The sequence below is a fragment of the Epinephelus fuscoguttatus genome, linkage group LG8 (genome assembly GCF_011397635.1).
Source record: "Epinephelus fuscoguttatus linkage group LG8, E.fuscoguttatus.final_Chr_v1".
NCBI classification, from domain to species: domain Eukaryota; kingdom Metazoa; phylum Chordata; class Actinopteri; order Perciformes; family Serranidae; genus Epinephelus; species Epinephelus fuscoguttatus.
The window spans coordinates 2,432,564-2,454,380 of record NC_064759.1 but is presented as its reverse complement, the minus strand read 5'-3'; the positions used below and the strand labels follow the sequence as shown (position 1 = coordinate 2,454,380).

The 21,817-nt window shown below is 42.5% G+C and overlaps 1 protein-coding gene across 1 annotated transcript in view; it reads right to left on the bottom strand.

Moving 5' to 3' along the window:
- cpne4a (copine IVa) overlaps nucleotides 1-20,885 on the bottom strand; it is a 124,405-nt gene extending 103,520 nt beyond the window's left edge. Inside the window, exon 1 of the mRNA XM_049583417.1 lies at nucleotides 20,730-20,885. The gene's annotated coding sequence lies outside the window, so the exon portion shown is untranslated. The remainder of the gene's footprint in view (nucleotides 1-20,729) is intronic.
- Between the last annotated feature and the right edge of the window lie 932 nt (nucleotides 20,886-21,817).

The window sequence follows — 21,817 nt, the reverse complement described above, 5'->3', positions numbered from 1 at the left end:
TTTACTCTATTTTTTACATCAGAGAAACAACCACAATATATCTACATGGACTTCACTAGCTTCTCAATCAATACCAGTAAAGTCAATATCATTGATCACCTTCTAGTTGTTGATTGCTGGCTTTTAAAATCACTTCTCAGTGGCAGAAATCCTCCCAGTCTCACATGTTGGAGTGAAACTTTAAATATTACTGATGTATTCCTTCATTTACAGCCGAAAACACAACAAACACTTTCATCTAAATGTGTTTGATGTAAAAAAAAAACAACAACAACATTCGTTTGTCCGCTCATCTGAAAAGTTGAAAGCTAAATAAATTTGAAGTCCTTAATCAATAAATCAAGTGAACTTTAAGAGACGGGACGTCCTTCAGAGTTTAAATAATCTATTAACAACTATTTAAAGGTTATTTAATGTATTGCAGTTGTGATTTTGGGTCACTTACAAAGTCTGAACTGTTTTCATGTGCAAATAAAATAGATTTCAAATGATTCTTATTCAGTAACAACATATTTCCTTCCATAATTCCTTCAGTGTTCTTTGTTCGGGAGCTGAATTATCCACAGAGGTCTCTTCCTCTCAGAAACAAACAGGCCAGCTGATTTAAACCAGTAAAACCTGTCCCTATCTAGAGTCAATGTTTGGTTTGTCCGTTCAGGGCTACTGTAGAAACATGGTGGTGCAACATGGTGATCTCTGTAGACGAGGACCTGCTCCCTGTGTAGATATAAAGGGCTCATTCTGAGGTAACGAAAACACAGCGTTTCTTATTTTCAGGTGATTAAACACTAAAGAAAACACAGTGATTGTATTAAATTTCTGGCAGTATTTCACTCTAAATCCTTCATGCTGGACCTTTAACTTATTGAGGTGTTATCATCTCAAAATCCTGTTCAAAATCCCTCAATCACATCTTTTTGATGAGTACCTCAATGGAATATTATTGTAAAAATATTTGGCCAGTCAGTGGTTTATACACAGACGCCATTTTGTATTTTAGCATTTCTGTCATTTTTGAGTAAATGACCAAGAACATACATCTGCACTGAGATGCTAACAAGCTAAACTGTGTGTTTGGACGTTGGACAGTTACTGTGTCTTATTGAAAAGACAGAAACCAAAAGTTACGATGACGCTGTGTTCTCATTAAACTTAATAAACCTGAGAAGGTTTGTTTTTTAAGAATTAAATACAGAAAGGTTTAGTCTGTTGTTTCTTCCTCACATCCAACCCGGTCTCACACCCAAGTCGTCAAATGCCGGCGCTTGGTCGGTGACTTCTGGCGTCAGACACTGACAAAAAAAGCTGACCTTTCATGTTGACATGATGCGATGATGTGACGGCGCCCGGCGGCCTCAGGAGGAAACCAGCCAGGTGACAATGCAAGTTAAGGGGGTGAAAGTCTGACGGGTCAGCAGGAGGGAGGAGGGGTGGACGGGTCCAACAACACCTGACTTTCACCCAGAATGCCAGTGTTCACTTCCTGTAAGACTGTAAAGCCAAACCCTGTTCTTTTTTCCTAAACAAAACCCAAAAAATGAGAACTTAACGTAGTGCTTTTATTTTGAAAGAGACTGTATTAAACTGTACATTTCCTGTGAAAACAGAAGTGTATTTTGAAAACAGACAATGCATGTAACAGGCTGAAGTTGACACGGCGTCCCAGAACGTCAACAACCAACACACCCAGGGTACCTTGGATGCCATATGTGGACGTGGACCAAACGTCAATAGTAGTCAATAATAATAGTTCTTATGTGTAAACTTTTCCGCCACAGATACAGATATTTTCAGCGTCCAGTGTCACCAGTCTGGAGCCACCAAACAGAACAGAGCATATTACACACACACTGCTGTAGGGTGCAGAAAAATACGTCCTTTGGCACACAAAAACTGTCGGGCTTTTTCGCTTTTAAATTTGTCATTGCATGTTTGTGTAATAATGTATGATGTTAGAGTACAAACTAATATCTATGAGACAACAAAACCAGTGTCTCACAGTCACAGGAGGGGCCTTAATGGACCACACACCGCTGCCTCACAGTGTAAATGGATTTGTGGTGACAAGCACTGTGAGTTACAAGTATGACAACACCATCATCATCATCATCATCACTCCAAACATGCTGAGTTTAAAATAAAATGTCTTCCACCAGAACATGTGAGCTGCAAACAGAACGACAACATAACCACTGGTTACTTTGGGAGCAGCAGCCATCTTATAATAAATTAAAGGTACACGACAAACTACTCTGCTGTTGTCAGACTGTTGGGCTCCTCCTGTCAGTCACACTCAGCCTGTTACGTGAAATGAGGCTTTGCGTTAGACGTTATACGCTCCAGCTGTAACCAGCTGACAGCCAGCTGACTGGATCGATGCTTCTGATCAGTCACGCACCAATCACAGCCCGTTCTCACAACGAGGCGGTCCATTTAAATCTGGCCTCCTGCTCACTGAGCGCTGCCACACCAACACTGCCTCACGCTGCTGCTGCTGACAAAGCTGTGCCTCCTCCACCCAGCCTCCACCTTCCTCATTCAGAGTCCCAACATGACTCTGAGGTTAAAAATGTATTTCACGTCTTGCTTTGGGCCCGCTCTTTTAAACCCAGGAGGGGTTTTCTGCATTGTGCTCCCTGTTTTGGTTCAGCACGCTGCCTGTCTGATCCAGAGAGCATCTGAAGAGCAGAGTCACCAGCGCCAAACAGAAGTGTGTTTCATTTGTTGCAATTAATGGTTAAATCTACAACAAGTGTTTGTGACTGAACTTAAGTAACTCTTCATTCTGCAGGAATCTGGTCTCATTTAAACCATCATGAAATGGTGCCATGCCATCGCTCCAACAGCCCATTATTACAAAACCCCAGCAGTCTGAGAAAAGTCCCTTTGGATCAAACGACCATCATCCTAAAAACAAACCGCCATTGCTCCACACAGGTAGACATATCCATGGCCCTGTATTCTGGTCATAGTAAGAAGGTCCCATGATGTCATTCTGCATATTGATTGGCTGTGTGCTCGTGTTTTGGAGAGTGTGTATTTTTGGAGCAGTGGGCGTTTGTGTTCAGGATGATGGACTGTCGGACAGATGGGCTCTCAGTGCACTGGGACGTCTTTCGTAGTAATGGGGTTTCAGAATAATGGGCCGCCAGAACAATGAGCAGTCTTTGATTAAACCTGGTTTACTCGCAGTGTCTCCAGGTAAACAACAAACAATTTTCTTTTTTTTGTAAACATGTTTAACTAGTTACACAAACAGATAAGAACCACCACTACCACCACTTAGAATAATGACTTTATTAAGGACACAGAGAAAGGTCCATAGCATACAACATAAAAACAGAACCAACACACATTATGTAAGTTCATATAAAAAGGCATAATTCAATAAACTGCACCCACCAACAGTCTGGATGAAACCTGACTGAGCTCAGCTCACGTCGGTCAAGGTCTGGATGATATAATTTTCTGCGACCGAGCTGCACATATATCAATATTTAAGATTTCATATTAAAGCAGACATTTGGCTGACACTGCACCATCATGTAAGTTTAAGAAGCAGTCTCATGCTATCGTTATAGGCCACATTCAGTCTTTGCATGTTGCTCTCTCTATATATATCTTATCTTACTACGTATATAGTGACGAAAACTGTCTGTGTGTGTGTTCCACGTTTTCTCCTCACTGACTTGGTCAATCCATGTGAAATTTGGCACAGTGGTAGAGGGTCATGGGAGGATGCCAATGAAGCAATATTACATCAGTTGGCCAAAGGGGGGCGCTATAGCAACGCATTGAAATGTCAAACTTTGAATGGGCATATCTCATGCCCCGTATGTGGTAGAGACATGAAACTTTGCACAGAGATGCCTCTCCTCATGAGGAACACATTTGCCTCAAGAACCCATAACTTCCGCTTATATAGATTTTCCGCCATTTTGAATTTTTTGAAAAACACTTCAAATGGATCTCTTCCTAGGAAGTTTGAGCGATCTGCATGAAACTGGGTGAACATAATCTAGGGAGCAATATCTAAAGTTCCCTCTTGGCAAAAGTTGGAAAACTTCCTAAAACTGAGCTTCTATAAGGCAATGAATATTGCGGAGGGCGTGGCTCATCACATAAAGGTGTATAACATCTCAAGGGTTTCACCCATCACCACGCAACTTTGTAGGCATATGACCACACATAATCTGAGGGGACCCCTCCATTATTGAGCCCATCAAACAAAATGGGGGCGCTAGAGAGCTCATTTCTTATCTAGGCCTAACCGCCATATGGATTTTTACTAAACTTGGTAGATATGTAGAACAGGACGCCTCAAGGTGACTGGAGAAATTTAACTCTAATTGGCAACTGGGTGGCGCTATAACAACAGAAAAATGCTTCAAAATGGCTAAAATGCGACCGATCGCTGTGGCTCCCCCTGTGGACCAATGTTGGTGTTGTTTCTAATGTTTGGTATGACTAAGTCATGGTATGGTATGCTGTACATAATCACGGAAACTGTCAGTGTGTCATTCTGTCAGTCAGTCATTCTGTCTGTCCCACGTTTTTCTACTCACTGACGTGGTCAATCTATGTGAAACTGCACATAGGCATTGAGGACTGGCATAGGTAGAAGGTGACACAGCTACCAATGGCTATGGACTAGTAAAAACAAATGACAGTTATTAAAATAATAATCAGAATTGTTAAAAAAAAAAAACTACATACATCAAAATAAATAATAACGTAGTAAAACAAAATGTAGAATTTAAGCACACATTTGGGACTGTGTACAGCACACTGTCCTTTATCTAGGCCCTACATTTCCAAAGCATCCTCAGTGTTATCATTTTGTTTTACAAAGTCCAGAAACTTTTCCCACATATCAATAAACCAAAGCCCTATTTGTCATTCTATAGGTGAGTTTTTCGGGAGCCAAACTCACTGTTAAATCTTTCAACTAGCAGCAAAGAGACGGTCGACACATTCACACAGGATCAAACTGTCTGGAAACAAGCAGAGCCGAGGACTTAAAGGTTTTGGGGATGAGGTCGTCCGAGACACAAACTGCAGCACCGACCTCCAGAATGTTTTAATGTCAACACACCCTCGTAAGCAGAGATACAAGGTCCCCTGATGTGTGTCGCACTTAGAGCAGCGGTCAGAAATATTCAGATCGTATTTGTTTAGTTTCGTAAATGTGATATTTGTTCTCATTTATCTGATTATACTGTAGTAATCTCAGTGGAGTATTAATGGTTTGAGCCTTTCTCTAGAATGTCCTCTTGTAAGTCTGAATCCATCCTCTTACTTTCAGTGTCGTCCTCATCAACCAGCGGACCGTATACATTAGTGATGAGGGGTCTCATTTATAAACACTGTGTACGCACAAAACGAGGCCTGAAAGTTGTGATGTGGACTTGATGGGAGAAACTTTGACGCATGCTGACCAACACTTGAGGTGATGATGACACAGATGGTGAGGTGGAAGTCTGAATGTAGAAATTGTCAAATATTTTTGGGGGCACGCTGTTTTTAGCTTTTGTTTGTGTGTACATTTTTAGTTTGGATCCTGAACATTGTTTTATGAATTAGAGCCCGACTTTTCCTGAAGCAGTTCCCTATAGAAAAAGCTTCCAGTGTGGACAGTGGCCTTTTATAAGCTGCTGTGACTTTATATTCTCAGCTGTTGTAGCTGAAGTTGTACAACAAACTGTTGTTAACACCAACCCACACAGACAGTCACATTACAGATTATTGTATGAATTATAGATTTGTTAATGGATTTTCTGTGTGAGTTAAGGGATTTTAAAGTGGTAAAATATGTTTGGTTTAATTAAGGGGAAAATTGAGGACTGCTGTGATGATAACTGCACATTGTAAAGTGATTTTTATTCACTCAGAAACCCATTAAAATTGATTCATGATGATCTGATGAGTGCAGCACATAAAGCAGGATTCTTCTTCCTCTGTTGCTCCTGATCAGCCCTCTGTACCCTGGAGCAGCAGCAGAGCTCATTTATCTGTAAATTGGAGTGTGAGCTCAGCAGGTGGATGTTGGGTGGAGGTGTGGAGCGCCTCTTGGAGCTGGAGCTTCACAGCAGCTTTCAGCTGTTCAGCCAAGCGGTGGATGAATCCTCCCACCAGCTGAGGCTCGCTGCGCACTGACATCCAGCAGCAGATTAAAGAGCTGCTCATGAAAATCACATCACACAGATCCCAGTACAGCTGCAGCACTACAACAGAGTTAATAATTCATGTCATTCAGAGGCGTTCGCTCTGCTTGCTGTCAGCTGGTGGTTTCTGGTAATGGCGCTGGTTTGTGCTCAGCGGCGGAACAAACAGAATGTTTGTGGTGAACAATAACAACTGTCAGAGCTTCATACAGACGCTCAGCTCTCTCCGCTGCACTGTTTCATGCATCTGATCTGTCGACCTTTTTATTGTCCGGAAACAACAGGCGCTTTCACACCAAACTGTTCTGGGGACCTCCTCAGATGAACTGAACGCTGGGGAGCTCCCTCAAGACCTGCATACCTTCAAGGGCTTTTATTTCTGTTCACATTCAAACGACTAACAAGAATGCTGAAGTGACGCACTGTAAACTGGCCCTGGGTTGGTATAGCAACAACACTTATACTTTGCTTTGGTTTTATGTAACCTCTGTTCATACATCAGTAAACTACAACTATAAAATGAAAGAGAAAAAAATCACTTCATTCACTGGGCCGACTGCCGGCAACTTTTAAGGTGGAACGTTAACTTGTAATGTTACTCAATGCATGAGTTGATGACGTGAATCCATCAGCACACCTTAAATTTCACTGTGACAACTTTGACCATCACTTTAGTTTTTATATGACACACACTTTTAGTAATGACTTTAAAAATATAGATTCATTTGGAGCGGATTATGTGAAGGTCATATATTCTAATCCTCACTTCCTGTGGGCTACAGCAACACTAAACCCCTGAGCTTGCCTGAGAAGGACTAAATGCACAAAGCTGCTATTTTGAAATATCCCATGGAGAGAGACTCTCACTGCAGCCTGTTCTGTTTTGTTGTGAAAATGTGGGCGTGCAGCCTCGTTCTGTGGACGATAAACCAGGTGCAGACTTCCATCTGTGTCACCGCTGATGAGGAAATACAGCGAGTGCTGGACGGAGCAGTGAGTGACAACAACCCCGCCCACATTTAAGAGGCCTGTCTGAACACACTGAGGGTCTAGGTACCATGTCTGAAGGGTTACTGCTGGTTCCAAAGGTGCTGGACTGAAAGGGTTTGGTGGAGACGGGGTTGAAGTGGCCTCTGTGCAACATAAGCAGTTACATATTACCAAGGGCTGAGGGCGAGTGGAACAACTGATGAAATGCAGCATTAATGCGAAAAATGGTTGTGGCTGATAAAAAAAGAGAGAGAAGGTACAGAAAGAGTAGGATGTAGTGGCATCTGTTACAGATGGCAGTCAGCTAAAACTTCTCCTGGTTAGAATTCCTTCAGTGTTCAGGAGGTTTAACTCTGACCAGAATTATCCACAGAGGTCTCTTCTGCTCCAAAACAAACAGACCAGCTGATTTAAACCAGTAAAAACATTCAGTACGTTTCCAGTCCCAGTGAAGTGGAGCTCCAGTCCCAGCTGGACGAGGACATCTAACTGGCCTACTGTCCTTGTCCCAGTATACAAGCACGGGAGGGGAATCCATTTATTGAGCCAAGTATGTGCGACTCCTCTACGATAGGTGGAGATATGCCCCCTTTCAGCTTGTTAGTATTGGACCTTTTTCCTGTTGACCTATTACGTCACAGACCAAACAATGGACAAACAAGTTAGCTACGGTTAGCTAGCAGCTAACTGCTACCATGGTGGACAACTTTACAGCTCTGTACATTTGGTCCGTCCAAAAAGTCACGGCTCTGGATGTAGATTTCTCCATGTTGTTGCCGGCTTCTTCTTCTCTTACACATTTAATGCTATTGGGTCAAAGCCCGGGGAGGAAACTGTGGAGCATGTGTCAGTGTTTTGAAACTTCCTATCTGCTGCTGTGTGTTGTGGTTAACGTAGAGGCGAATGTTGATTAGAGGTCTGTGATGGAGGTGATACTGAGCTGTTTGATTACAGGAAGGTTCAGATCGCAGGTCTCACATTAACACTGCTCAGGTCCAGATATGATTTCAGCCAGCAGCTGATAATGAGGCTGGTTCAAACACTTAAAACAATGTGAGTTCATGTTTTTCTGACCTTCTGTGGTCAGTTATACGTGTTTTGTCCCAGAAGAAAAGAAGGAAGGACTTCGTTATAAAACCACAAACACTCTGATCACCATCTCCCTCTGACCTTAACAAGGTAGTGAAAGTTTACTAAAGTTGACTGAACAAACTTCGAGGTGATCATTGAACATTGATCATTGAACACACACACATGACGACGTGTTGTTTCCCTCCTCCGTTCAGTGTGTGAGTAACTCTAAACACTACAGTACCCATGATCCTCAGCAGTTGTTGCTATGGAGACAGCTACAGTGTGTGTGAGATGAGTGTCTGTGTACGTCTGGAGCTGAAGCATCATGTGCTGTTTGATCTGTAACTGTGACTGTCACAGTGATTCATCCTCTTCATCACCTGCTGTATAAATAACTGCAGGCTGCTTCTGTTGTCACGTCAGCTGACTGTGAAGCTGTGAAATACTCATCTCAATGTGACTGAACACAGATGGTGACATTCAGAAATATGCTTTCATGTTTTTATTTACAACCTTTGTGTTTCCAGCCGAGTCGCCTGAATGAATGTTGGCATGTACGTCTCTGTAAACCACGGATATGTTACAGCTGTATTTTATCATGAAGTGGATATGTTAAAACTTTATGTTTCAACAACACTGTGGTTAATGTGTGGACAGGTTTAGGCACAAAAATCACATGGTTATGGTGAGAAAGGATCATGCTTTGGCTTAACATACCCAATTTGGGGGGCTGGAGACACAATGTCTTGGTAAAAAACAACCAGTTTACATGGTGCTATGTGTCCCGGAGGAAACATAGCACCATGAATCGCTACAAAACACCTACGTTTGGTGCCTATAGGGAGAGGGAGTGAGTCGTCATCAACATCAACCATTTTGGAAGGATAAAGTTAATGGGCCGTGTTAAAAGGGAAATTTCGGTTTATTTCAACCTGTCTCCTATCGTCCTAAATTTGTTTCAAGTGACTAGTGACAAAAATAATAGTTAGCATGTTAGCCGTTAGCCTAGATACAGCCGGGGCGCATAGTAGCATCAGACCTGTTGAAACGTAAGTGAACGGGCAACCTTCAAGTGCAAAGTTAGTCCACTAAACAAGCTTTTTTTCCACAAAGACCGCCTCATATCGTTAGGATAAATGTCAGAGAACATATAGAAAACCACATGTAAACGTGTTGTCTTACCTTACCGGTGTGCTGCCATGTTTGTTTACCATCTAGCTCTGCTTCCCAAAGCGTGAAATCTCGCGAGAACAAGCAGCAACAGCTGGAAGGCAGAACCGGACAGTAGCCTGAAAAGTTCATTCATTTATTTTATGAAAGATTTATAGAATAATGGCTGACTTTTTGCCAGACTTCGACTTTGTGGAGGAGGAATTTGATTTTGCAGAGTTTGATGGCTGCCCTTATTTATTTGAGCCAGAATACACTGACGAAGAGCTTCGTGAAATTGAAGAACGGAGGAGAGAGAGAGAGAGGCGCAACAGGTAGAAGGCGAGAGGAGGAATGGCTGCTGCAAGGCTCGTAGCTCTGGAGATTGGTGGTGTACCTGTGAATGCTGTGCCCCAGTGCCCACAGAAGAGGAATGCCTCTGTTGCAAGGAATGGGACCGGTTGCAGCCTTATTTTCAAGGTCTGGATGTGACCGAGGACGAGACACCTCCACCTGGAGTAGTATCCAGCTGGGCTTTATCTAGAGCTCGCCAGATATATTTCGGCCGCGCTTTGGAAAGCAGAGCTAAATGGTAAACAAACATGGCAGCACACCGGTAAGGTAAGACAACACGTTTACATGTCGTTTTCTATATGTTCTCTGACATTTATCCTAACGATATGAGGCGGTCTTTGTGGAAAAAAAGCTTGTTTAGTGGACTAACTTTGCACTTGAAGGTTGCCCGTTCACTTACGTTTTAACAGGTCTGACGCTACTATGCGCCTCGGCTGTATCTAGGCTAACGGCTAACATGCTAACTATTATTTTTATGTCACTAGTCACTTGAAACAAATTTAGGACGATAGGAGACAGGTTGAAATAAACCGAAATTTCCCTTTAACCACCTGGAAAACGTGAGGTCAGGTGCTAGGTGCTACTCTTGTGCCTTTTTTGTGCCAGCCTTCAAGAGCGCAGTGACAGGTTGCGTCTGAGGTTGCTAAGCAACCTTAACAAGCACCGTATCATAGCCTATTGACCTGAAATCCTGAATGCAGAACTGATCTTCTTCCAGGAGCTGTTTGTGTGTCCGTGGGACAGATGTAAAGCTCTGACAGCTCGGCACTAACATGATTGACTTCTCCTCCATATTTATCACAGACTGGTATTTCGCTCTGACTTTTGAGTGCGTACATTGAAAACAGTGAATTTGAGGACGCAAAGAGTATGGCATGTGTTCAGCCCCCGAGGCGCTGATCACACAGACAGCAAAACAGAAAAAAGTGTTGAAGTGTTTTAAACTCGAGGAGTTCAGCACACTCCGGCAAAAACGCCGGCGCTTAGAGAGCAGAAACGTGAGGTGCGTAACAACGTAAAAACAGCGAGCAAAAAGCTGCTAAAATGCTGTATGTGTGACTGAGGCCTCAGACGACATCAGGACATAATTGTTTTCTAAAACTCCTCACTTTTCAAAGACAGTCTTTAGTTTTATCAGATCCTACAAAGAAATTAAAATACACACCAAACAACAGCTGGGGCCTCAGGAGGATGGACAACATTTGAAAGTCGTCTTGTCCAACACTAAAATAAGTACTGCAGTGTGTGTGACTTCAAGAGAGAACTGAAGCCAATCTTTAAAAGTCAGCCCAACACAAAAGTTACTATCCTTGGTAACTGATTACTTTTAAAATAATTGTTAAAGTAATTCAATTATTTTTGAGAGACGTAACCAAGCAGGTTTTACTAATTGCTAATTTTCAATAACTGACACAACACTGGTGTTGAGTCAAATCACCAGAGCGAACCTGAGGCGGTGTGATGTCTCAGCAGAGGAAACTGCTCACAGAGCACAGATGGTGGAGGTGCGGGGGGTTAATATCAGCCCAGCAGCCACGACGCAGGTTCATCTCATTCAATCACATCCAAACAGCTCGGCAGCAAAGTGTTAAAGCACTAACTCGCTACAGGTCCCTCCACCACTCCGACCTAAACACCCTGAATCTGCACATTAATACCTAGAAGACGTGGAGATAAATTCCTCGAGCTGCTGGACCGAGTGGAGACGTCGATGTGTTTGTCAGGTCACTGGAAAAACTCCCATCAGTCCCTGCTGTGGCAGAAATAGACTTCTGCTCACTGATGCTGTTTTATTGATGAAGTGACACAGATCTGAAGTCAAAACTCCACATCAGTGATTTGTGTGTTTTAGTCTTTAATCTCCATCAGTTCCTTCCAGTCTGCAGCCACCTCATTATATATAACAATCAACCTGAGAATCTGTCACACTTTAGTCTCTGTGAACACCGACCCTGTTGGTGTGTTTGATAATGCTCTCACTCCTGGCTTATCTAAGTTTGATACTTACCTTTGGATCCTGGATTCTTACTGATAACCTGGATAAGACTGATATTGATTACTGCTGATACACTCGCTGCTTTCTGAGTTACAACTTCAGCTGAAACCACTGTTCAGATCTTACGTTCTACAGCAGAGGAGAAACTTCAGGCGGAAAAGACACAGCATTACATCATCGTGATGATGTAACTTTGATTGAAAAACTAAATCTATCAGTAACTTTCAGGTCTCTACAGGCTGATTTTCACTGACACAAAGTGAAACCAGCTTCTGCCTGGAGGAAAGAAATCTAAACTCTGCATGAAGGATTTAAAAATGATAATCGGATGACGTACATGATGTGGTTACAGGACGGTCAGTGTGTCGAGTACAGATCAGACCTGAGTTTTATCTGTGCTTCATGTTTCACAGGTTTTTATCTCACCTGCACAGACCAACATTCACTTCTCCTCTCTGAGCCGTTTATCTGTGTTCTTTATCTCTACATCTCCAGCGCTCGACTTTAAAGCTGAAGACCGATCCAGGTGTCAAACATTAGAACTTTGGGTCTGTTTTCCTGGTTTGAGTTGGACCTGTATAGTTCCAGTGACGGGACTATGTTCAGGTGTCCATACTGTGTACATGTTAATGTGAACTTCACGGTATGTTCCTCTATTCCCAAACCTAAAGCTAACTGTAACCTTACAACCAAGCAGAGTTCAGCATTTTGGCCTTTGCCATCTTGTTTTTGTTTTTGTTTTTTTCTGGAGCCAGAAGTGACCATATCTGGGCGAGGAGCGAGGGGTGGATCTGACTGACAAACTGAGTACGCTATCGGCAGACAGCCTGTCACTCAAAGTGGCCCTGCCTTTAAATATGTCTAACTTCAAAGGCAGATGTGCCTTTGTGTATCAGCTCTACGCCGTAGCCTACACATGTGGTCTACGCTATTGTGAGCATTTATACTTGTGCGGTGGTGTGTCTGTGTCACTCTGCAGTTACACCTCCAAAACACTGGTCAGTGGTGGAGGTTTCTGTGAAGTACTGTAAAGTTTAGTTGATTCAAAACACACATTAAACACACATTAAACACATGTAGCACTTGGGAAAAAAAATATTTTTTTTTGTATAGTGCATTCCCTATTATTTGAGGTAACATTTCATTCAGCAATAGGCATTTATTTCTCGTTCTTTTGTGTAAGAAGCTATAATTACTTTCGCCAGCAGGGGGCAGAGCTAAATAGTACGTGGTGAATGACTACTAGTGAAGTAGTAGAATAAGCAGAGTTTTTTTTCAGTTGTTAGACGGAGCCCCGATATGTCGGAGTGTATGTGTGTGCACGGTGCTCGTGACTTGCATGTTTCCTCTGCCCTGCCAGTGAAGAATAAATAGTGAACTCTTTCTACACCTCGTCGTGGTCGTCTGAGTGGTGTAACACACACAGTAAACACACATTAAACACACAGTAAACACACATTAAACATGGCTTAATAGAGACACACACAAGTACACAAATCAGCTTCACTATAACTCGCAGCATTCACAGACAAACACTTGTCTTTATCTGGACACATTTTCCCCACAAATACAACATGCTAACGTTATTAGCACAAGCCTATGGCATTTTACATTGTATAAATTAGCCTAGCAGCTAGCAGACTTCTCTCTTCTCATATGAAGCCAGGGGCAACAGCAACATTTAACATTACAAAATTCAGCTCCATTACAGCTCACAAGGTTCACTGACAAAACAACTGTCTTATCCACCTTATTTTCAAACACAGAAGTAAATAGTGATCAGCTTCCATTTTTTTTGTGCGTGACTTCCGGTCAGCCGCTTTCCCTCCTGCTTTCCCTTACCGGAGCTAACGGTGCAAGCTAATTTTTTTCAGTTTTCAGTTGTTTATGTTAGTCAATCAGTTAGTTAGTTAGTCTGTGTATTTTGTATAGATAACTGTGCCCACGTTTCCGTTATAACGGAAATTTATTCCCTCTAAATGCGAATAAATCGCACATCAATCAAAAACTATGAACCAAAAAAGCACAATCTATCCCGAGTGAGACAAACTGCTTGATCCCCGTCTCCAGTGTACCAGCAGAGAACCTGCAGAACCGAATCAGTGAAAAAACACACCGGGCTACACAGCCTCTCTACCTGAGCAGCTGAAGCTGCGGCTCACACCCTCGACACACAGACGGTGCTTCTGCATGCCAGCCACACGTGTGCTCAACTGTGAGACATAAATACGTGAGGTGTACGCTGCTTTTCTATCTTTTTTCCCTTTTCTTTCTTTCTTTCTTTCTGTCAGCGACATACACTCCTAACACAGGACGGGTTGTTTTTATTGACTGAGTTGATCATTAAACCACAGTGATGCACGGATCGGCTCTGATAGCACCTGAATCAGCATGTACGCATCAACCATCCAGCCGTTACAACATGATTGAGCTAGCAAAGCAGTTTTGTGTTGCTATGTGTGGTATTTATTCAGTTTTGGGAAATCACGATGTCTAGAAAGCATCAGTGGCTGCAGCTGACAGGGACAGCTAACGTTAACACTAGCAGCAAAGCTAACATCAGGACGTCATCTGTTAAAAGCCTCCCGTTGTCGGATACGACATGAAACTACTCCAGTTAGCTCAATCATGTTGTAACTAAGACATCCGCTGGAGAAAATATTTTTTTCACGGGCCACTTTGTGAGTTTAGTGAGTTATTACAGACACGGCTAACGGCTAACAGCTAACGGTTAGCCCAACTAATCTACGATAACCATGTTATTAATTACACACAGAGAAAATACTAATGTTTGTTCAGTCATTGTGTTTATAGACTTTACAAACATCAGATTAGTCTAAACGGTGATATAGTGACGTGAAAAATGTGATATATACATATATATAGTTAAACTCAGCAAGGTAAACAACAAGGTGATTCCCATTTACAAAGTGGTAAGATTGCTGGACCGGAAGTGTCAAAAAAACGGAAGCTGGCTGCGTTCTGTTTTGCCTCCGTGTTTCCGTGAAAAGTAAGGTGGATACTAAACACGTTTTCCAAACAAATACAACATGCTAACGTTATTAGCACAAGCCTATGGCATTTTACATTGTATAAATTAGCCTAGCAGCTAGCAGAGATTTCCTCCGCTCATATGAAGCCAGGATAAATCACACACAGGGCTTAAAGGAGAAGTCCAGTATTTTGCACTTTGAGCCCCATGTTTGGGTTCTTTATGATGAAATAGAGTGGCTCAGACCAAAATTGTGACAATTGCTCCTTTTCTGAGAATTTGTCTTTCCCCTGCCTGGATTAACACTGCTGCCTATGGCCATGTGTGAACCTGTCCTCAAACCTCCCTAAACGTTCGTTTTCAAAGCCATGAAACTCACTGAGTGGTCAGTGGTGTTCAGTGATGTTCTGACATACAAATCGTAGCTCCTTTAAATGCTATTTTATGAGGGCTTCACAATTTATTGTTTCTTATCTGTGCAATTAAAGTAAATCAAAGCTTTGTTTCCACTGAGGGAAATGGTTTCACCTTACAGAGACAGACAGGAGGTCTGCGTCACTGTGACGTGTAGTTACATTTCTGGGGAGGTGCACGTCAGGGTACAGCGTAGGGTACGGCAGAGGCTCTGCATCAATGCAGAGCATATGGCAAGGTACTCTGAGATGATATTATCTTCTGCCTTCTGCTCAGAAGTGATGAATTTAAAGCTCACAGCAATTTATTACAATGGGGTCAGCCCTATGTTCCCACATTTCTAGGACATTTTCAAAATTAGGTCTTGTGTTCCTACATTTCCCTTCAATTTAAGCCCTATCCTCCCACAAGCGTTAGGGTTAGGGGGGATAATAGGTTGGGTGTAACTGGCTACCAAACTGGGAGAAAGGGAGATAAAATCTGATACAAATTTATGAAAAAGCAAATGTGGGAACACAGAGCTGTGGGAACATAGAGCTGTGGGAACACAGAGCTGTGGGAACATAGAGCTGTGGGAACATAGAGCTGTGGGAACATAGAACTGTGGGAACACAGGGCTGTGGGAACATAGGGCTGTGGGAACATAGAGCTGTGGGAACATAGGGCTGTGGGAACATAGAGCTGTGGGAACATAGGGCTGTGGGAACACAGGGCTGTGGGAACATAGAGCTGTGGGAACATAGGGCTGTGGGAACATAGAGCTGTGGGAACATAGGGCTGTGGGAACACAGGGCTGTGGGAACATAGGGCTGTGGGAACATAGAGCTGTGGGAACATAGGGCTGTGGGAACACAGGGCTGTGGGAACATAGGGCTGTGGGAACATAGAGCTGTGGGAACATAGAACTGTGGGAACACAGGGCTGTGGGAACACAGGGTTGTGGGAACATAGGGCTGTGGGAACATAGAGCTGTGGGAACACAGGGCTGTGGGAACACAGGGCTGTGGGAACACAGAGCTGTGGGAACATAGGGCTGTGGGAACATAGAGCTGTGGGAACATAGAGCTGTGGGAACACAGGGCTGTGGGAACACAGGGCTGTGGGAACATAGGGCTGTGGGAACATAGGGCTGTGGGAACACAGGGCTGTGGGAACATAGGGCTGTGGGAACACAGGGCTGTGGGAACACAGGGCTGTGGGAACATAGGCACACTCCCAGTACAATACAGTCTCTGGTTTTTGTTTGATATTGAGTGTCAGCAAAAATGTTGCACATTTCCGACACTCCGTTAGCTTGTTTACTTGAGTACATGAACGTCACTCTCACACTGAACATCCCGCTGAACCTCGTTCAAACTCTCAATATTCTATATGGAAAATAAGAAATGAATAGTCCAATATTCATACTGAACAGCCAAATCCGATTCAACTGACATCATTCTGAGTCGGGTACAAGCTGTGATAGAAATACAAGAGCTCAGACAAACACACCTCCTACTCTTCCTCCTTTCTACAATCATTCAGCAAAACAAAAGATCTGCACCAAAACTGCAGATTCTGTTCGTCAGAATACATCTGAAAATATCTGAAATATCACCAAAGAAACATCAAAACAAAACGTGATGTATTTCAGTTACTGCTACTGATAGTATGACTTTTTCATAAAGCAGTTCTGGGTAAACTCCCATCATGCATTTGCACTTTAAAAGCTTTTATGTGTTCTGCTCCGTTCACTTGAGGTAGCCTTCAAAAAGATCTGAAACTCAGAGAAACAGTCTCTCTGCCGGATGTTAAAGTAGAAGGGTGAAAGAATCGGTTGGTGCTTTTGATTGTGCATAAGTATTTTAATATTTCAACATCTTAATGTGTGTTTTCTATAATTTCATTGTGGTTTTTGTTGTTTGTGACTTTTTACGCTGCTGTCTCAGCCAGGTGTAACTTGAAAAAAAGACTGCTGATCTCATCTGGTTAAACACAAATAAATAAAAATTAAAAAATAAAATGGGAACTAATACATACACACACACACACACACCTCATGACACACACTGTGAGGGCATTACTGGAAAACACTGACACCATGAGAGAAAATGTTACTGCGTACTATGAAAGCACAGGAAGAGAGGAAGCACGTCATGTGTCTGTTGCATCATGGGAGAACTGCTGTGAAATCAATAAGATAATCAACTTATTGATCGACACTGACGTGAATAGTATAAGAAGTCAGTAACATGTCAACAAAGAAATGTCATTCAACACTTTACAGGCACCCTGTCATGTTTGTTCTCGTATACCAGCACACGGATGATGAACACACACAACGGTGATGCACATTTGAAACAGCGAGAGGAGACTGCACAGTCCCACTCAGGAATAAAACTTCTTTTCCCTCAGAGCATCACATCAGTGCCACAGATAACCAGAGAGTCCCCATCGTCTTATTAATTCAAGTGTACTGTTAAGAAATGACGTATTGAGAACCAACAGTGTCGACACTGATGCTACGTTTATCTCGTCTTAAAATGACTGTATTCAAAGTGTACCTGTATCGTCTGCGGTTCAGGTTGTTTAACTGTTTTGTATATTTCTTTTACCATAATGGTTTTTTTTTAACTATTCTATGATGCCTAATAGCCCCAGGCAAAGGTGCTTTAGATGAAAACCAGCCTTTCAGCTAACTCAGGTGCATTTACATTTGTTTGAATGTTGATTAATGTACATTGTCACTTTTCAAATGAAACACAAATAAATAAACATAGTAATGTGTTGACAAAGGCAGGAAGAAGATGACAAGCTAGCTAGTGAACATGGATGTAAACATGTTGGTGAAGATTCTCGGTCATCTGAGGTGCTATATCATTGGCAACTGAACTGAAGAAGCGTCTTGGCTGAGAGGTGAAACATCGTCAAGAAACTCAAGCAAGTCCAGTTGCGGTACGATATAGCACTTAGGAGTTTAACAATCTGAAGCCTCAAACAGCCTCTGAAGAAACCTGACAAAATGTCCTCACTTTTACTGTGACTGCAGCTGGTCCTCACTTAGACAGAAGAACAAGACTGTCCGCACACACACACACACACACACACACACACACACCCATATACATTGCTGCACAGTTAATTAACGTCCAGGCTGATGACTGGATTCAGTGATCCGTTTTCTTTATAATGAAGCTATTTTCCTGTTTAAAAGGGACCTTTAAGCTCTTCCTTATTTTCTGTCACTGGTGTAGTGGCACAGTGTCAGCTGGTAACATGACACCACAGTTTCAAATAATGAGGTAAACATATGTTAAAATAATCCCAGTGAGCAAAAACCTCAGGCTTCAGGCCGCTCTGAATACTGTGGCTACAAGCTGTCGTCACATCACGATGGATTCCTTTAAATGATCGTCTGGTCCAGGCGGGTCCATGTCATTGGTCCGACAGCCCATTAGTCCGACTGTCCGCGGTGCTGAACGGCTCGCGGCGGGCGTATGGTGCGCCGCGACCGGCTTGAGGCGGAGCAGGCTCACAGCTTATGTGTTTGTCACTTTCTTTTTCATTTTAACCCACACCATGATCTTTTCCTGACCCTAACCAAGTGGTTTTTGTGCCTAAACCTAACCAGACCTTAACCACAGGGCATCATGATGATTTCAGAACAACGGGACTTCGGAACAATGGGTTTAATATAGTCGGAACAATGGGTTTAATATAGTCAGAACAATGGGTTTAATATAGTCAGAACAATGGGATGCCGAACCAATGGGCAGTTTCCATCCAGGCACACTACTGCAAGTGTTTACATCCTGTAGCACACTGGTTCCCAACTGGTGGGTCGTGGTTTATAAGTGGGTCATGGGCTCTCTCTAAATGGACCGCAAGTGACTCACAAACATGTCAAGCATGTAAAACACACACTTAATGTTTTTTAACAGAGGGTGTGTCACATTTATCTTGCAAGTGTACTCCAAATGAATCTATATTTTTAAAGTCATTACTAAAAGTGTGTGTCATATAAAAACTAAAGTGATGGTCAAAGTTGTCACAGTGAAATTTAAGGTGTGCTGATGGATTCACGTCATCAACTCATGCATTGAGTAACATTACAAGTTAACGTTCCACCTTAAAAGTTGCCGGCAGTCGGCCCAGTGAATGAAGTTATTTTTTTCTCTTTCATTTTATAGGGCTTTCTGTGTGCTAGGTACCCCAACAGAGGGGGGACCAAACATGGGGACGCTAAGGAACGCTTCTGTTGGTACCATCCACAACTTTACACTGTGGAGACAGAAAAAATGAACTGAACTGAACTGAACTGAACTGAACTGCTCGATGGAAACGGGGCCAGTGGTGTGAACCATCCATCTGCATCTCACTCTCTCACTCACACACACCTTTATCTTTATGTGCATTCAGCTGATTCAGGGAACAGGCAGAAATGCTAAAACACGTTTCTACAAATACAACTAAATACATCAGAATATTGTTGAAATATTAGAAGAAATCCTCCAAAATAAAACATAAGCTTCTGTCAGGAGGCAACATATAGAAATACTACAGAAACCACATCAACACACACGAAGGAAGCACTGAGAGAAAATATCACGACTAAAACTAATGTACTCTTTAAGAGAGACCGATAACTGACTGACACTTCATGTAAGAAAAAAATCATAAAACATTAATAATAATGTACCGTCAATAAATGGTTAATAATTAATGACTAATGACTTTATTAATTATGCTTTATGGCTCAGTTACAGGCAATTAGTAATTATTTATTGTTACAAAAAGGATTTTTCACAACCTGATGAGTCTAAAGTTTTCCGATAAACGTCTTCTGACTCATCAATGAAGCTTTAATAGATTATTAATAAACCATTAGTGATATCCTTTAAACCATTTAAAAACACCTCATATCAAAGAAAAGTCGACACACAGAAAACTCACAGCAGCTGAACGACTGGCTGATGAATAAATGAATGAATGAGGTTTTCATTATTGTGTCACACAGCTACACCCAGCCTCACAACACCACAACACACTGACACCATCAGTCTGTTTAAGCCAGATACAGAAACCTGTATGTTCTCAACAAGTCCTAAAATAAAGAAAACCAAGTCAAATTCATCTCACGATCACATTTTCAGACGTTCAGATTTCATAAATAACAAAAATCTGAGTAAACATGAAGTAAATGTTCTAAAGTCTTCTCTTCTGTGCTTTTAGTAAATTTAAACATCAAAATAAATAAACATTTGTTCCTCTGAACGCCACAATAAACTCTGAAATCATCAGCAGACTTTCCACCTCACACAAATTCTTCCTCATCATCCTCAGAGGAAGAGCACCAGCTGTGCAGCTGAAGATGTTTGGTTTGTAGATCTCACTATAGGAATGTTCCTGATTCATAAAACACCAGCAGAGCACAGATCATATCAGATCACAAACATCAGCACAGCAGCAGTGAAGAATGTTTCAGTGATTATTAAAACATTGGCTCAGCTCAGACAGAACAGCCGAGACGTCCACGTGAGAACATGATGGAAGCATGTGAGAAATGAAAACATGATGAAATCACATCTTCATCCTGTCACTGAGAGTTTGCTGTTACCTGCTCAGAGGTGCATGAAGAAGAAGAAGAAGCTCAGGAGTCAGAAAAGCATCAGAAAGTTTCCAGTTTCAGCTCAGACGCACTGAACTGAGATCAGCTCCACACTGACGGACACACAGCTTCTTCATCATCCTCCTCCTCCTCCTCCTCTGGCTGCTGGAGAGCCTTTACAGCCTCCAGCCGCCTCTCACAGCTTTATAGCGGGGGAAGCCTCTCACACACACGGCGGAGAGGAGGAGGAGGAGGAGAAGGAGAGAGGAAGATGAGGAGGAGGAGAGAAGAGAGGGCTGTGGCGCCTCCTGCAGGCCAGGCACAGGAAGCACAGGCCAGGGAGGAGAGCCGGGCTCTGTCAGTGGAAACACAACTGAACAAACTCTGTGAATATAAACACACACTGCACAGGAATTTAAACGCAGCACTTTTGGTTTTGCTCTAATTTTTTACAGGTTTAAGTTAAAAAAAATTATTTCGATTTTTTTTTTTTTAAAAAGATGATTTTTTTGGGTCTTTTTTGCCTTTAACGTATAGGACAGATCAGTGTGAAACGGGGAGCGAGAGGAAGCAACATGCAGCAAAGGGCCACAGGCTGGAATCGTGCATGGGCTGCTGCAGCAAGGACTGAGCCTTTGTACATGGGGCGCCTGCTCTATCCACTGATCCACTGACGCCCCTGTTTCTCTCAAATTTTGGCCTCAAATGTGTTATAATCTGTGTCAGTGAGCTCTTCCCCTTCTCTAAGATAATCCATCCACCTGACAGGTGTGTCTGATCAAACAGCATCATCACTACACAGGTGTGTCTCTGGATGGTCACAATAAAAGGTTACTCTAACATGTGACGTGTGATCACACAACACAGCCACAGGTGTCACATGTTTTGAGGGGGCGTGTTGTTGGCGTGCTGACTGCAGGAACGTCCACCAGAGCTGTTTCCTGTCAACTTTCCTGTCATTTCACAACTTTAAGACGTCTCCTGTGTCGTTTCCATGAATTTGGCGGTACATCCAACCAACCAAATCAGTCACACCTGACAAGTAGACGGATTATGTTGGAAAAGGAGCTCACTGACACGGATTATAACACATTTGT